We start from the raw sequence: 13636 nt of genomic DNA, 5'->3' as shown, positions 1-13636 counted from the left end.
GCAGTCAGCAAAATGAAAATTATGAAAAACTCTACAGGACAAATATCTAGTTTAAAAAAAAATTGCAAGACAAAAAGGGGAATCTATGAATTAAATATATTTAAAAGGCATATCAACCGATGACAATATATGCATCTTATGATGCATTCATTTATCCTGATTGCATAAACAGGCTGATGTTTATAAACATGAATCATATTTGATAATATTATAAATTCTTATTAGTAATTGAGGGTGATATGTTACTATCCTAAATTCTTAAGGAATGTGAAGTAAGAGTTCCTAATTGGGGAGTGGGGAGGTTGTTCTGCCAATTGGACTGCCTGGAAAAGTGGGTTCTGAATGATAATTAGGATTTGTTCTGTGCAGTTTTGGTTGGTGTGGCATTTTAATCCCTCATCTAGGGACAAAGGGGAAGCTAAGTCAGCGATTTATACCTAATTCCCCAAACTATGCAGTATTGCTTCAGAGGGCAGAACATGTGTAAACCAACATTAGTGTCAATATCTAACTAACTATAGAGTGTGTATTTAGAGCAAATTTCATCCGTATGGACATAGGGCTACTTCTTAATTTTCTTGTTGAGTGCCTCTTTTTAAAGAATTTATGACTATATTTTTGAAATAATATTTTAGTTAAAATAATACATTCTGATTATTTTAGAGATTGAGATAATACGGATAAGTACAAAGAAAAATGTCAAAAAGTCAACCACAATTCTTCACATAGTACATACCTTCATTCACAGGTAAACTTCACTCTGGTTCTCCATGGTATATGCAGACAGAAGGATATCTATGTAAACACCTAGAAAAATATACATAATAAAATTTGATCATATTAAAATTATGTATAAAATAATAAATTTATTTTTTCTTTATGTACCCTCATCCTCAGATTAAATTTATTTTATTTGGGTTTAACAGGAGAGAAATGAACTGAAATGAAAATGTAAGAATTCCTAACGTTCTGAATGTAAGATAAACATTTGCTTTCCACAAGCAATATTGCTCCTTTAATTATAACTCAGGTTAAGAAATTGTGAAAAACATAAAGATTGAAGTTATAAGATTTATTCTAAAAATGTTTTAATTTTAGATGGTGTTAGGTTTGGAGCCGAGAGAAAGAGACACGAAGGCTCGTGTGGAGCAAAATGCTGTTTTATTTTGAGCATCTGGGTGCAGACAGGTGGAGGCGAAAGCCTTGGGTTTTACAGAGGGTTCCTTGGGGGAGTGAGAACCTGGGCCAGAACAGTCACTGTAATACATTTTTTTTTAAACAACCAATTTCTGGGACCCCTGCATCTGTGTTATCCTACAGAGATAAGGGAGGGGGTAGGAATGCCAGTGCAGCTGTCTCTTAGATTTACAAGCCCCAACTCTCCAGACTCCTGCGGCTGTTGTTCTACAAGCCTAAGTTTTGCATTAACTGCATTCCATCCTATACATACTTTTCAGGTTCCCACCCAGAACAAACCTAACAGATAGTAACATTGGCACCTATCTATAGTGAGAAAATTAACATACTTCCTCCCTCCCTAGACCCCTTCCAATTTCTGTAAGTCCTTTGGAAAATTGCCTAAATTAGAGATGATTCTTTTATTAAAGCCCACTTTAATTCTTTTAAAACAACAAGGTATAACTTGTAATACCCCTACACTCCTATTCAACATCTTACTGAAAGTCTTAGCTAATGCAATAAAACAAGAAAGGGCAGGAGGCATATAGATTGGGAAAGAAGAAATAAGATTGTCTTTGTTCACAGATGACATGGTTGCCCATGTAGAAAATCCCACAGAATCAACAAAAATCCTCCTGGAATTAATAGGCAATTATAATGAGATTTATAGAATACAACATTAGTGTACAAAAGTCAATAGTTTTCATAGATAGCAGCAATGAAAAAATTGAAATTTGAAATAAAAGATGCCATTTTTATTAGTACCAGAGAGAGAGAGAGAGAAAGGAAGGAAAAAGGCAGGAAAGAGAGTCACTGAGATGTAGGTATAAATTTAACAAAATGTGTATAAAATCTGTAAGAGGTAAAACTCTGATGAATGACCAAAGAAGCTCTAAATAAATGGAGAGATATTCCATGTCCGTGCATAGGAAGACTTGTCAAGATGTCAGCTCTTCTCAACTTTTTCTTTAGATTCAATGTAATTCCTATCAAAATCCCAGCAAGTTCTTTGTGGTTATCAATAAATTGATTGTAAAGTTTATAAAAAGGCAAAAACTAACCAACACAATTACTGTAGATCAATAAAGATGAAGAACTGGTACCACTCAGCTTCAAGACACATTGTAAATGTATAGTAATTAAGACAGTGTGATATTGGTGAAAGAAAAGACAAACAGATCAGTTGAGCAGAATAGAGGGCCCAAAAATAGGCCCACACAAATGCATCCAACTGATCTTTGGCAAAGGCACAAAGGCAATTCAATGGACTTTGTCTTTTTGTCTTCTCAACAATTGGTGCTGGAACAACTGGACATCTACATACAAAAAAGATGCACCTATACACATACCTTACACTTTTCATTAAAATTAATCCAAAATGGATCACAGATCTGAATGTGAAATGAAAAAGTATAAAACTTTTATAAGATAACATAAAAGAAAACCTAGGTGACCTTGGTTTGGTGATGAGTTTTAGACACAACAAAAACAGAATCCATGAAAGAAAAAACTGATGTCTGACTTCATTAAGATTAAAAACTTCCACTCTATCAAAGACACTAAGAGAACAAAAAAACAAGCCATAGACTGAGAAAATATTTGCAAAACACCTATCTGATAATGGACTCCCATCCAAAATATGCAAAGAACTCATAACACACAACTATAAAACAACCCAATTTAAAAAGTAGGCAAAAGATCTGAACAGACACTTCACAAAAGGTGTACAGGTGAAAAATACACTTATGAAAAAGTACTCAACATCACATGTCATCTGAGGACCGCAAATTAAAACAACAGTGATATAATACTGCAAGCCTATTAAAATGACTAAAATCCTAAATATTGACACCAAGTGCTAGCAAGGATGTGGAGCGTTAATCCTCAGAACATCTATCAGAAAAAAAGAAAAGGATGTGGAGCAACAGGAACTTTCATTCATTGCTGGTGGGAATGCAAATAGTAGAGACATCTTGGAAGACAGGCTGGCAGTTCCTTACAAAGCTAAACATAGTCCACCATACTGTCCAGCAACTGCACTCCTTGGTATTTAAATGACAGGAAAATTTATGCTCACACAAAAACTTGCACACAAATGTTTACAACAGCTTTATTCAAATTTGCTAAGATGTGGAGGCAACCAAGATGTCCTTCAACAGATGAGTGGATAAACAAACTGTGATAAACCCAAGCAATGGAATATGCTAAAAAGAAAGGAGCTATCAAGCCATCAAAAGACATACAAGAACCTTAAATTCATATTGTTAAATAAAAGAAGACAGTCTGAAAAAGCTATATACTGTATGGTTCCAGCTATGTGACACTCTGGAAAAAGCGAAACTACAGAGACAATAAAAAGATAAGTGACTGCCAGGGACCCCCCACCCCCAAGAGGTGAGGGAGGGAGGAAAGAACAGGTAGCCCAGGGGTGTTTAGCGTAGTTGAAACTATTCTGTATAATGCTACAGTGGTGGACACAGCACACAATACGTTTGCCAAGACCCATGGAAACGTACAGAGTGAACCCTAATGTAAACCATGGACTTCAGTTAGTAATAACATGTGGGTGTTGGTCCATCACATGTAACATGTTCACTACTGTTAGACGATAGGGGAAACTACACAGAGGGAATCTGGAAAGGCTTATGGTGGTTCTCTGTACTTTCTGTTCTTTTTTTCTGTCAACCTAAAACTACACTAAAAAATAAAGCCTATCAGTAAAAAATTAAAATAACTTATAAGACCCCTGGAGATGGGGAAAAACTAGAGAATCTTCCCACTGCTTCCTTTACGCTCTGTCTATAGAATGCTAAGCAACTCTGAGATCCCAGCACTCTTTTCTCTATGACCAGGAATTATTTTTATAGAGATTCAGGGCATCCAGCACCTCTCCCAAGACACAGCGGCTGACAGTGATGGGTGAGACCACACACCTTGTTATAACAAATTGACTTATTTAAAAAAGGCAAGTGGTTCTGACACCTTTATCACCGTCCCTGGGGCTTAGGTAATGAAACACGATGGCATCCAGCCATACTTTCTTTAGATATTATTTGAGGTGTGGAGGATGTTACAGGCTGAACTGTGTCCCCCAACATCCACATGTGAGGCTCTAACCCCGGACCTCAGAATGCAACTGCATCAGGAGACGGGGTCTTTAAAGAGGTAGTTAAGTCAACATGAGGGCATGGGGTGGGCCCTATTCCAATATAATTGGTGTCCTTTTATGAGGACAGGAAATCTGGACGCCAATGTGTACAGAGCGGCTTCAGAAGAAACCAACCCTGATGACATCTTGACCTCAGACTTCCAGCCTCCAGGACTGTGAGAGAATAAACATGCTGTTCACGCCACCCAGTCTGTGGGTCTTTGTTAAGGCAGCCCTCATAAATTCATACAAAGAGCAAGGTTTTATTGCCTTTTTTTCCTTCCTGTTTTCCTAAAAGAAATATTAAAAGTTCAAGCAAGTATAATTTTTGGACACACACAATTTCATAGGAATATGAAAATCATCATGAAATGTTAATTTCTATTGTTGCAATGTAGAGTTAATCCTTTAGGAAGAAAGCTTTGTGAAAACTCATGTTAGGAAAAGGGATCACGGTTTTTAAACTTCATTATTAAAATTATTTGTTGTCAGTTAAATTTTACTGTCAAGCATTTTCTTTTTTTTTTTTTTTTTTAAGGGGCTTAGGGACATTGTATTTCCTGAGTTCGTGCATGTTTGAATATATTTGTTTTTATACTTTAGTGACTTGGATAAGTATAAAATTGGACATCACTTTCATTTCTTTACAACTTGGCTGAAATATAAGCATTCCATGATATTCTAGCACTAATTGTTCCTAAGTGGAAATCTGATGCTCAAATTTTTCCATCTTTTGTTCCCTCCCTGTGATTAAAGAATTCTTTCTCTAGCCCTGAAATTCAATGACAGATAGGATCTGCCTCAGTGAAAAGTAATACTCTATCATTTTCCCCCTAGACTATTAGATTCTTACTTCAGTTGAGGGAAATGTGTTCTTACCTCTTCTGTTAATGTTTTCTGTTTGATCTGTTGGGGTATCTGCGTAAGGAGACTATCCTTTTGTTAGCTTTTCTTTGTTCTTTATATATTTTCTTGATTGTTTTACCTTTCTTGTTCCTTCTGTACTTACTGTGATGAGCTCAAGGTTTTTTGCATTTTATTAATTCAGCTTTTAACTATTCTATTTCTTGCTATTTTAAATTTATTCTCTGATGTTATTTTGGTTCTCAATTTTTCTTTTAGTGGTACAATCTTCCATTTTATTCCATTCTATTTCTTAAATTAGTTCACTGATGAGAAATCATATTATGGAATTCATGTCCTTATTATGGTCTTTTTGTCACAAAAAGTAGTTGTGCAGAGTTTTCTTCTGTTTCTTTGAGTTACCTACTGTATTAGATTCTTTATCTGTCTTCTGTATGTTATTATATCTCGCTATGTATTTATCTTTCAGTAGTATATTTGTATAATTTAAATTTAAATGATCCTTTAAAAATATTTGTAATAAAAAGTTTAAAACTCAAAAATGAAGAGAATACTATAATCATGTCATTTTTTTTCTTCTTGCATATGCAGAACATGGGCAGCTTGTTCAACTTTCCCTTTCCTCTCTGTAGTGCGGCTGAACTCCCCTCAGTGTCCTTTGCATATTTTCAGAATGCTGTTTGCCTCCTAGAATTGTAGCTTGCAAGCTGTGTGCTGGTTCTGTTCACTTCTCTGCAGCCTGAGGATGCAGGCAAGGGCATCAGCCTGGCTCCAACTGTGTTTCCTTTGCTTAAGGATATGGATACTGTTTCTCCTCTGAAATCTGACCCAGTGCCCCCTTCTGTGATTCACTCGGCTCAAAGTACACACAGTTAACAGTGATGGCAAACCCTTGGTCTCAGACTATCTTGCTGTAGAAACTTCTGCTCTTGAAGATTTCTTTTTGAATTTGCCCAGGTTTCCTGCTCAACCACTCAGACTACTTTTCTCCAAATAAGAAATATTTATGGAAATTCTCAACAGTTTACTCACTCTGTTTCTGGGCATTAGGAGCTATGCCAAGTCATGCCAGAATTTTCTTTTTATTTTAAATTTCTTAGTTCACTATTGATTAAAGTTTATGCCATGAAGTTGCATGCTTTTCCTTATTTGGTTCTTGCTCTTGAAATTTTTGCCGCTGTTAACAATTATTTTTTACTACATTTGATGTTACAGGAGGTGAATTCTGGGCTCCTGTTTTACTTCACAATCATTGTCATTGTAATAACAAGATGGGAGATTAAACTATCAGGTCCTGTGATCCTTTTAACCCAGAAGTTCTTTTTAACTAGAAAATACAGAGATCTCTACATTATTACAAGAAGCTCTTTGATATGTTCTATTTTTATCTTCCACTCACTTCTTAGTAGCTACTTTGTGTCATTGGTACAATAGGAGTAATTTAACCCTTGAGAAGATAACTGTTCTAATCCACTGTGGCTATACCAACCAACATGGGATAATGCTAAGAACAATGGAGAGAAAACAAAACAGTAGCAAAAATGAGCAAGCCAGAAGGATTACTACAGGGTAAAGAGTTCAATTGCCTATTTTTATAGACAGAAATGGAAGCAAGTCAGGAAACCAAGCTTCCTAACTCCCAAGCGAAAATTTTTTTCCACTTTATCTATGTGTTTTTCTGTCACGTCTTACTGGCCCCCTGGATGGTTATTTTCTAGCCATTTTTAGAAATGAGAAATTTAATACCTCACCCTCAGTTTGTTTCACTCCAGTCTAAGAATTAAGTACCCAGGAAGGATGTAACTTAGTCACCACGCAAGAGGATCATCTGGCTGCAATGCTCAGTGTCCTCGGAGGTAGCTGGTATTGATCCAGTGGATTTCAATAACTCCTCCCATCTTATTTTTCATAACTCATCACATTTGAGACTGATAGTGCCGTCAGGAGCTCTGTCGGAGAGGCCAGGATATCCTCAATGAAGGAAGATCACTGGTTTGCTCACAAGTATACAAAGGACTTCAGCTTCCAGCTGTGGAGGAGAAACTGGAACAAGATTTGTCTTCCCAATATAAAAAATAACAAAACTGCACCAAATACATGAAATAACTGTTTGAGACACTGGGAAACAGGAAGTACAAGACCGTGATCCATAAGGGGAAGGTAAAAATAAATAAATAGAGTCCTAAAATCACCCCAAGTGCCCATCAATACATGAGTTGAGTGGATTAACAAAATGTGGTATATGTACACCATGGAGTACTACTCAGCCACAAAAAACAATGGTGAACTAGCACTTCTCGTATTACCCTGGATAGAGCCAGAGCCCATTCTACTAAGTGAAGTATCACAAGAATGGAAAAACAAGCACCACATGTACTCACCACCAAATTGGGACTAACTGATCAACACTTAGGTGCACACATGGAAGTAATATTCATCGGATGCTGGCAGGTGGGGGTAGAAGGGATGAGTAAGATCATAATTAATGGGTACAGAGGGCACTGTCTCAGGGATGGGCACACTTGTAGCTCTGGCTTGGCTGGTGCAAAGGCAATATGTGTCACCAAAATGTTTGTACTCCCATAATATTCTGAAATTTAAAAATAAAAAAAAAGACACGTCAATTGGTAGATGAAATGCCAATGAAAATCTCAGCTACCTATTTTGTGGAACTTGACAATCTGATCTCAAAACTAATAAGGAAATACAAAGGACTAAGTAAAATAATTGAAAATCAAGGACTAATTTGGAGGACATTAAGACTGACTACAGAGTGACAGCAGGCAAGAGAGTGTCATATTGGCCTAAGATTTAATAACTAGATAAATGGAACAAAGCAGAGAGTCCAGAAGTCAGCCCATACAACTATGGTCAGTTGATTTTTAAGAAAAGTGCCAAGGTAATTCACGGGGAAAAAATAGTCTTTTTCAACAAATGGTGCTGGTATGGTTATATATCCATATGGAAGAAAATAAACCAGAGTACTTTCTTCAAATGATACACAAAAATTAATGTGAAAAAGGATCATAGATGGAAATGTAAAAACTAAAACCATAAAACTGCTGGCAAAAAACATAGGAGAAAATTGTTGTGATCTCAGTAGAGACAAGATTTTTGAGGTAAAAGAAATCTATAACTATAAAAATTGATAAATTGGACTTTATCAAAATTAAAAATGATTGCCTTTCAAAGGACACTATGAAGAATATAAAAAGGCAAACCACAGAGTAGGAAAAAATAACAATACATATACGTGGCTAAAGACTTCTGTAGATCATATATAAAGAAATCCAATAACTCAATGATTAGAATACAACCCAATTTTATAAAGGGAGGGAAGCAAACAAATTAAACAGACATTTAACCAAAGAATACATACAAAGAATACATACAAATAGCCAATAAGCATGTGAAAAGATGTTCAGTATTATTAGTTAACATGAAAATGCAGATTAAAATCATCATGCATTACCACTGCACGCTCACTAGAATGGATGAAATTCAAAAGAATGATGATACCAAATACTGACAAGGATATGGCTCAACTGGAACTTTCATTGGTTGCTGTGGGAATATAAAATGATACAACTATTTTAGAAAATACCTTAGCTGTTTTTTAATGAAGTCGAACATGTACTTACTCAAAGACCCAGCAATCTACTTCTAGGTATTTACCAAAGGAAACGAGAACATTTATACACACTGGTTATGCATATTTGCTCATAGCAATCTTATTCATACTAATCAAAAACTGGGAACAACGCAAACGCCCATCACCCAGAGAATGGGGATATAATTGCGGTACATTCATACCAGGAAGTAGTACTCAGACGTGAAAATGAATAAGGTATTGTTAGCTGTAACAACACGAATAGATCTCAAACATGTCATGTTGAATGAAAAAAGCACATATTTACAGAAATACAAAAGAGTATGTGCTGTACCATAATTACATCATATAAGGTTCTAAGAAGTCAGAAGCGCTGTGCGGGGACAGGAAGCGGATCCGCGATGGCCCGCGCAGGGCCGAGGCGGGACGACCTGTACGTGGGCCCAGGGGTGTTTCCGGGAGGTCATGGAAATGTCCTACATCTTGGTTGTGTTGGGGGTTGACTGGGTGTGTATGCATTTGCCAAAACTTGAATTGATACACTTTAAAAGGGTGCGTTTTATTGAATGAAAGTTATGCCTCCATGTGGTTGTTTTTTACAAAAGGGTGTATAAGTATTTATGTTCTCTTGTTTGAACTTTGAAACAAAATTTCAAATTTCTTCTGTTAGAGAACATTCCGAAGTGTGCCAAGAAACGCAGGTTTTCATAGTTTTGTCCGAAGTACCTAGAAGTGACGCGAGATGGCGACGTTGCTCCGGGAACGCGGTGCGGCCCGCGCCCGAGTCGCCCGTTTCCACCCGCGGGTCCGCCGGGTCGCGGACGCTCCTGCCCGCGGGACGTTCTGTTCCACGCGCTTTGGGGAATCTTGCCCAATAAACGTAATCACTGTCTGCATTTAATAACTATGCCATAGATCCTCTAAACACCTCAAGAGCTTTTAAACAGCTTTTTTCTGTTGTTAATAACAGTCAAAAAGGTAAACAGTTCGCAATCAGTAAGATATTTTTTATTTAGGGAAGACTCACGTCTACTCTCATTTGTTTCTCCCAATTGAACTGTCTGAGAAACCGCCCCTCCCCCCCCCCCCCCCCCCACACACACACACACACACAGGGCCGTGCACTTCACGGTCGGCCGCCCCCGGGGCGGGGCGGGGCCGCAGCCAACGCTGTCACCGCGGGGAGCCCGGGACCGGTTCCTGCCCCTGGAGCGCGGCACCAACACCTTTTACAAAAGGAGACTGTAACCAGATTATTAGTGAGCTCCAAGAAACATTCATCCTAGCAAAACAAAAAGGTGAAAAGACAATGAATGTATTTCTAAAAACCACCTTTTGATACCGAATTTTTTGTTTAAAACATTATTTCTCAGTAATGACAAAGTTGTGACCATCAGACTAACGCTCCTTAAAATACTTACAGTCTCTGCACTCAAAATGTAAAACAACTATATGAAGACGGAGACAGAAGAAAAGCAGGCAGATCGTGCAGGGAGGTTGATACTCGGAAGAAGAGAAGGCGCCCAGTGGATTCCTCTTTATATGACTTGTACCCTCAGGGCAGATGCCAGTCTGTGCCACGTGGATGGCGGAAGCTCAGAGAGGAGACCTCATCCTGCTGGCTTGAAGAACCGGAGGACAGAGTTCCGAACAACCACCGTGGCTGGGAAGCGGAGGCAAAGCCCACATGTGTGGTCTAACTTCTAGCAGATCCCTAGACCACGCGTGCTCAAGGCAGGCTGCAGGCAGCCCAGGCTGGACACCGCAGTGTCCCTGAGTCTCTGGGTGGCTTGGCTGAGGTCCTGCGTGACTTGGGGGAAGAGCATGGCTCGTGGAGTGGGCAGCTCTGGGCCATAGCCTGGTTCTTCTCCCGACTTCTAGTCAGAATGCCTTGAGCTCGTTACCAAGACTCTCTGAGCTTAGGTTTGTTCTTCCAGAGAACAGGGCTGCTTTTGAGGATTAGCTGAGAGGATGTGTGTAAAGTGCTTGACACGTGGGATGTCACTGTGCGATTAGTTTGCTTCCCACTTCTACTTTGTGCTGTGCCTGGAATCTTGGGACTAAGGCCCACTCTCTGAGTACATGCTAGGGCAGACCCCCAAGTCCACTTTCGTGAATGTCTGCGAGCTTGCTTCTCACAAGCCATGGCTATCTTGCCTGTTCCCCTCTTACATCCAGGTTTGTAGAATATTCCACCACAGTTTTGCAGGGAGCGCTAGTTTCCTGGACCTTCCCAGGAGCCTGCAGAGGGCTGCAGCCTGTCACAGCCTGGAGAGTTACCAGCTTCTCTAGAATATTTCAGAATCACCTGCCTTTTGCAAACATTGGCCTTTCTGACTTCCCATCTACGGGAGACTCTCTGGTCTTTGTTAATTTCCATTTCCTATTGCCTTCTTTTTTTGTCAACGGTTACTTTTGCATGATTTTGTGTGGCCATGGACACCAGGTGTTAACAGGACTGCGATCTCTCTCTATCCAGGGTCACCCCTTCCCCTCCCTGTCCCTCCGGTTGGCATTCACCCGGAGGCCTGTGGGCTGGCCAGTCTGCTCCTCTGCCCCTCGTGCCTGCTGGGCTGTCTGCCTCCATTCATGGCCTTTCCGTGCCACTCTCCAGACCCAAGAGTTAGGGTTAAGCTTTTAAATGCATTTATTAATCATATAATCCTTCACTTTAGCTGCCCCCGTAGCTTCTTATTATAGTTATAATAAAACCTAATCTTCGGCTCCCCTGATTACCTCAAAGTCACCACCGGAGGAGCAGCCCTGGTTTGCCATGGTCTGTGGCCTCCTCTCCCACATTCGTGCCACACCCAGGCCTGGACTCTTGCTATTGCGGCACCTGGATCTTCCTTCTGTGCTGGGCTGCCGGCCTTTCACGGTTCCCGCTCGAGTTCTGTCACTGTCTCCTCCAAGAGGCTCTTTCCAGCTGTCCTGACTAAAGCAGCCCCCCAACCCCGCACACCGCCCAGCCTCAGTCCCTCTCCGGGCCATTGCACCACTTTGTTTCCTTCGTAGCACTAAGCACTATTAGAAATTACCTATTTATTTGTTGCAGCACCATAGAGTTCAGACATAGAGTTTGCTGGAGAAAAACATTCGGAGAAGTAGCAGAGTATGTGCAGTCTCCCTAACTCTTGTTACTTGTTGGGGCTTAGGCAGGACACAGATGGTCTGCATGCACCACGGCCAAGCTACCAGCAAGGAGGGACGGTGTGCCCATGACGCTTTATAAGCTTATGGTGTGTATTTGGGGGAAGGAGTGGGCTCAGGGGATATCCGTGAGATGACACAGGTTCCCTGGTTGGGGAAGGGGCCTTGCTGGAAAGGAAGATCCTCCAGGACCTGGCAACTAGTAGACAACCTGTCCTTCCGTTAGACTACTGCAGATCTGCACAGTCAGCTCTCTGCCGAGCTACCACAAGTAGGAGGAAATGAGTCTCTAGGGCCAGGCAGCGTTGCCTCTTCTCACTGAAACATAAGCACCATCAGGGCAGGGACTTAATCTTGTTTGCCCCTAGAATAGTACCAGGAACAGAGAAAGGCAACCAAAAATATTTGCTCCATGAATGAAAGAATAACAGAATGAGTAATGGTACAGTAAATGATAAAAGTGAAACTGAAATTCAGAAATAAAGATCATATTTGCTTGAAATTACATCTTGTTAGTGGACTGGGAGCTGATGGGTGAGGGGGTGTCTGAGTGTACTACAGCCTGTAACTGAGAATAGCAGCAGTCACCCACGTGACCCCAACTCTTTGGGGTTCTACCATTGCTTTTAAATACACACCTATGCTAACCTCGTGCCGTCCACAGCTTCATCTATGGAATTCTTTTTTTTTATTTTTTAGAGACGGGGTCTCACTCTTGCCCAGGCTTGTCTCGGACTTCTGAGCTCAAGTGATCCTCCTGCCTCAGCCTCTGAGAATGCTAGGATTACAGGTGTGAGCCACAGCACCTGGCTATGTACGGGATTCTCTCTATCCAATTGACATGTGCTGTCTCTTAAATCACTTTTTGGTATCAGAACAAAAAATTCATGTTCATTTTTGTCAGAGACACAGATTGGATTTGGGGGGAGACATGTTCCAATTGCCCTTACTACCAAGGAAAATCTTTTTTATTTATTCTGACTATTTTGTTCACCTCAAACCAAGATCACAGTCTGGCCTGGATTGGTTTTGGCAGCAAGAGTGCTCATGAAGTCCTGTCCACTGTGACAAGGTGGACATGGTAATGCTGGTAATGCTTACCACATCGTGACCAATTTGGGAGATGCTTCTAAATTAGAAAACTGAAAAATGTTAAATGAAAGAAAAGTATATGATGATCTCAAGCCTGAGGAATATGATTAACACCACCACGTAAAATACTCGTCAAGCACTGACCACATCGGTCTCTTGAGGATTTCTCATTATAAGACACTTCCCTGGAGATTAAGCCAGTGTTTTAGTTGCCCTAATTTGACAAATATAAATCCTTGGAAAAGATATTATTGACTTGTAAAATGAATAAAACTTATTTTTAAAATGTCAATAAAAACTGTACGGTAAACAAAACAAACCTTTAGCACACTCTACCATGTCACTTATTGGAACCATTTTTCTCCACCTGTGTAACATCTGTGCTTCGGGTCCCTTAGGAGCTGAAAAATTTCATATAATGGAGAAATTGCACAAATTAGGTCAACATGTGTTTCCACAAGTCACATATTCTGTTGTAATAATTTTAAAGCGATTTTCTTAAACTAATGATTAGTTTAGCTCAATCTTAAACTCTCTGAAATTTTCCGCTCTTGACTACTCTGTCCTTAAAATTCTCTTCAGCATCACCTTCT

The sequence above is a fragment of the Eulemur rufifrons genome, chromosome 29, assembly GCF_041146395.1.
Source record: "Eulemur rufifrons isolate Redbay chromosome 29, OSU_ERuf_1, whole genome shotgun sequence".
NCBI lineage: Eukaryota > Metazoa > Chordata > Mammalia > Primates > Lemuridae > Eulemur > Eulemur rufifrons.
The sequence above is the reverse complement of the archived record's forward strand: the minus strand, read 5'-3'. Positions refer to the sequence as shown.